Source organism: Octopus bimaculoides, chromosome 6 (genome assembly GCF_046866305.1).
Source record: "Octopus bimaculoides isolate indiv1 chromosome 6, ASM4686630v1, whole genome shotgun sequence".
Lineage (NCBI taxonomy): Eukaryota > Metazoa > Mollusca > Cephalopoda > Octopoda > Octopodidae > Octopus > Octopus bimaculoides.
In genome coordinates this window covers 77,866,566-77,871,786 of record NC_142933.1, presented here as the reverse complement: position 1 = coordinate 77,871,786, position 5,221 = coordinate 77,866,566, and the positions used below count along the sequence as shown (strand labels likewise).

The 5,221-nt window shown below is 34.8% G+C and overlaps 1 protein-coding gene across 1 annotated transcript in view; it reads left to right on the top strand.

Moving 5' to 3' along the window:
• The first annotated feature begins 5,182 nt into the window (after positions 1 to 5,182).
• Positions 5,183 to 5,221, top strand: part of LOC106874956 (chitin synthase chs-2) — a 97,005-nt gene continuing 96,966 nt past the window's right edge. Inside the window, exon 1 of the mRNA XM_089354125.1 lies at positions 5,183 to 5,221. This exon is cut by the window's right edge and continues 237 nt beyond it. The gene's annotated coding sequence lies outside the window, so the exon portion shown is untranslated.

Sequence of the window (5,221 nt, the reverse complement as noted above, 5' to 3'; positions counted from 1 at the left end):
TATATATATATATATATATATATATATATATATATATATATATATATATATATGCATATACACATACACACGCACGCACACAACACAAATACACATACTGACACACACACACACACACACACACACACACACACACACACACACACACACACACACACACACACACACATACATATATTAACTCAAGGAAATTCTAACTAATAAATCATTTCTACTGAATATCCTTGTGCATTTACGAGGGTGTGTTTTTCATGCGTCACTCCCTGCTAGTTTGATAAAAAGTGTTGATAAAAAAAAAAATGTATTTTAAATTTATGGTGGTAAATTTATATTGATCTTGTAGCTTCATAAGTAGCATGCTTTTGTTTTGGAGTCATGGTATTTCAAGGGAAGGTTTTTTTTTACAATTCTTAGATCTGCTTTGTAATCTGCTGTATTTAATTGATAATTTTAAGTGATACAACAAAGACCAATACACTAATAAAAATAAAAAATAAAAATATCATCTATATATATAAAAATGAGAATGTCTGTCTGTCTGTCTGTCTGTCTGTGTGAATCCCTAAAACTCGAGAACTACGCAATCAATTTCATTCAAATTTTACAGATGCCTTACATAGGGTTCCAGTTGTGTTTTAGTCAAAAAAAATTTTAACTTCTTGCAGAGTTCGAGCCCACGGCAACATAATATCTCTTCCACTATTTAAGTATTACGTGTCAAAAGTGAAACAAAAACACTCATGTCAAATACTTTCACTTTAAAAATGAAACTATTCTACTAACTGAAACAATCACATTTCGATACTATAATAACAGATACTTTCAGAGAGAGAGAGAAAGAGAGAGAGAGAGAGAGATGTATATGTATACATATAGATGTATATGTACACGTTATTCTATTAACTGAAACAATCACATTTCGATACTGTAATGACAGATACTTTCAGAGAGAGAGAAAGAGAGAGAAAGAGATGTATATGTATATGTATACATATACACGTATATGCATAGATATATATAGATGTAGATCTATATGCATACATGTATATGTATACATATGTGTAGATGTATATATATATAGATGTACATGTAATATGTACACATATATACATATATATACATGCATACAGATATCTATACATATATACACCCATCACACACAAACACATGCACACAAACACACACATTAGTCATTTGTTTTCTTATCCAAAACTACGTCAAAAGTACTGAACGGATCTTTATGAAATTTGGAAATTACATTCTATGCATAACGGCCATAACTCCCATGAAAATTCATATATTTTTGATGTTGATGAATTTTTAACCCGAACATAACAGATGAGCATTATTTGTAATTCAACGGTACAACAGTGTAAGACTACCCTTTCAGATATACTTACATTGTGATTTCTGCAATGTGGTGCATAAATTGTCAAGTAAATGAGACGCATCTTTGCCTCCACTGATTCACTTGCAAAGTGTTGAGTAAAACTATTTCGTTGCAGACCTCCTTTGAGTCTTTTTATTATCACTGTGACACACATAGTCCCCAGTTGGTAACATTGATTTCAAGGCCCTCCTAGATGAGAGACTGGCATTCCACTTAATGTCTATGTTCCATGCTGGCATAGATTGGAGAGTTATTAATGTAGAATTATGGTATCGTAGCTACTAACAGTTGAGGGTTGCGTAGTCTAGACGGCGTTTTTAGATTTCATTATCCTCTTTAACCCGGGCAAAGCCGGGTATTTCTGCTAGTTGACCTATAAATGAAAGAATAGTATATTGAGAATTTCATGTCTTACTAATTACGTACAAAACTATTCATGCTCGTGTTGCATCCGTAAATTCGTTCCAAGGATAGTCGTGGTGAATGCTAAAAAATATAAAGGATGTATTGCAATGTATTGGGTCATCCCATAAATAACGCGTTTTTTTCAATTGCATGAAGCAAAAGTCGGAGGGGGACGAGATAAACTACCTGCATCAATTGCTATAAAAGCAGGTAGTAATTTTACCTTCTATTTATCTTAGTGCAAGTTTTGAAGAGTGCAGTTCGATTTTAACAGTTATTTTTTCAAAGCTATAATAGAAGTGACAAAGGAGCATGTTCGGTATATTCTTTCCTGTCACGTCTCATGATTGAACCTTTTTGAACTGAGTAGTGACTGGTGATGAGAAATGGGTTTTCTATAAAAATGTCAAGCGCCGAAAACAGTGGGTAGGGAAAATAGAAACACCCACGCAAGGTATTGTTATCTGTTTGGTGGGATATGAAAGGTTTAGTCCACCTTGAACTTTTAAATCCAACCCAAACGATAACAAAGGAGATCTACTGCGAGCAGCTTGAACAGCTTAAGTCAGCTCTGGAAGAAAAACGACCATCTTTGGTTTAAAGCCGGAAGGTGTTCTTCCATCAGTTAATGCTCGGCCACGTACAGCGAGGATGACATTTCAAAGGCTGGAGCAGTTTGAGTGGGAAAAGATGCTCCACCCACCATATTCACCGAACATTGCCTCATCTGATTATCATTTATTCCGCAGTCTTTAAAATTATTTGGACGAAATACATATGAATTCTGTAGACAAGGTCAGAAAAGTACAGGAGGAGTATTTTTCGCCACGGACGAGTGTATTTTGGAAGAGGGGCCTTGCAAGTCTATCAAATAGGTAGGAGAGTATTGTAGAAAATGAAGGAGAGTATATTTTAGATTAAAAAAGAACTTTGTTTATCTTGATATTGAAAAATAAAAGAAGTATAACAAAAAAAGGAATATTTATGGTATGGCCCAATAGCTTTAAATAACGACTGAAATTGGATCTTTTTTAAAACGGGGGCCACATTTTTCATTAACGAAACACTTTGAAACTTGGAACACTGGTAGAATGTGTCATATAAAACACCTTTTACTCTTAGTCTTCTTAACAAAAAAAACGTACATCGCAAGTTATTCCATGTTAAAGTTGTCGTATTTCTGTAATTTCAACCAATCACTGACGTCCATTCAGCCGATATACATTAAGTGCCGACTACATAAACAAACGATTCTGAAACAATTCTATCGGTGATAGGGTTAGGGTTAGGCTAAAACAGCAAATTTAAAAAGAAAAAAGCAAATAAAACGAAGAAAAAAAAAAGAAAATGAAAAAAGCAAATAAAACGAAGCTATGGCTTAATCAACCAAAGGAGTAAATGTAAACAACTGAATACTTGTCAGTGATTGGTTGAAATTATCGAAATAAGACAATTTTTTACATGAAATAAATTCGAATACAAAAATATTTTTCTGTTCTATAACACAAAATAGATAAGTATACGAAGTTTGAAAGTCTTTCGGTACCAAAAACACTACGTAAAACATTAATGAAAAATGTGGCCCCGTTTTAAAAAAGATCCCTGAAATTAATTCATAGCACTAACATAACTAATGTCTTAGATCAGGCATGGACAACCTTTTTCGAGAAGCGGGCCGCATGAAACATGACTCATCGTCAAGCTGGCTGCACTACTAAAAAGATTATTTTCGTTAGAAGTGCCATTCAGAAAGTCCCGCGAGCCGCAGTTAGCTCATGACAACAGCATTAACATAATGTTCTCATCTCCTTTATTAAAATTCAGCGTTTGTAATATCTAACGAGTTTTGTTGGCAGTCCATTATCCACTCTGAATTTTCATTTGAAGCCAATTGTTGTGACGTAGGCTTCTAATTCTTTTCAAGAAGGCATGACCGTTATGCAATCTTATCTTTCTTTCCTACATGCCTAAAGATTTATTACCTCCGCCTATTGCTTTCAGTCGTGTTTGTTTGTTTGTTTGTTTGTCCGTGGACAAGATATCTCAAGAACTGCTGAATGGATGCGGATGAAACTTCCAGGGATGTTTGGTCTCGTGACTGGCACGAACTGATTAGATTTTGTGATTGTTCCGGTACCAGACAAGGATTCTGGATTATTTTTTTCTGTTTTTTTTTTTTTACTTAACTTTTGAAAGCGGTCGGGTTCATTCTTAGTATTCTCGTTTGTGAGAGCAGTCGAGTTTATTTTAGATATTCTCATTTTAAAAATCATCTCTGCCTAATCGTTGACAGGAAGTTGGTGTTGCTTTGGCGGAAGTTTGCACTCTCTGAGTCCTCTTGTTATATTCATAATTTATTTTGTTTTATTTTTACTCCTTGCGGTATTTAGTTGCGTCCCTTTACTTTTTTGAGTTCAAACCTTGCCAAGAATTAGCACTTCGGTCTTTCAGAGTTAATAAAATTAAGTATCTCTCAAAAAGCGGGGATGATACAATCGATTATCTTTTTCCCTCTGTCTTTTGTATAATGTTAGAAATTATTATGTTAACAGTTAGAGTAGATTCCAGACGGTTGGGTTAGGCTCTCAGTAAATATATTTTAATTGTAGCTTTTTTTGTTATGGAATCTCTGTACAAGATACTGTATTCTATGTACGCTGTACTATTAACTATTAGACATACAGGTCACTATTGATGGTGAAATTAAAGCGGGGTGCTGGCAGAATCATTAGCACGCCGGGCAAAATGATCTGCGTGATTTCGTCCGTCTTTATGTTCTAAGTTCAATTTCCACAGAGGTCGACTTTGCCTTCATCCTTTCGGGATCGATATAATAAGTACCAGTTGATAACTGGGGTCGATGTAATCGACTTACCTCCTGCTCCGAAGTTGCTGGCCTTGTGCCAAAGTTTGAAACCAATATTATTATTACCAAGTAAGTCGGTGAGCTGACGGGATCGTTAGTAGGCAGGGCAAAATGCTTAGAGCCATTTCGTCTGTCTTCATGTAATGGGGTCGATGTAATCGAGACGCCCACATCACAAATTTTCGGGCTTTGTGCCTATTGCAAAAAACGAATATTAACACTATGTTATTACCATCAATTGGTGCTTTTGATTTTCAAATGCTATATTCCTAGAAATAAATTCATTAAATTTCGTTATGGTAAAATACACAGGGCGTTATGCTATGGGAGTGGTTAGACATGACATTTTCACAGCCAACAGTTATGAGTGAATATTAAACGTAATATAAGGGTGTGTTATGTATAAAACGTTTATACTAGACAGGAGTCATGGTGAATTTGTTAAATACTGAAAGAGGCAAAGAGAAATAGGGTGAGGTTACAAGCAGGTATAAATACAGAAGCAGAAACCGAAAAGAAACAAACAATGAAAAGCGAAGTAGGTATGCATACAAAGAAAG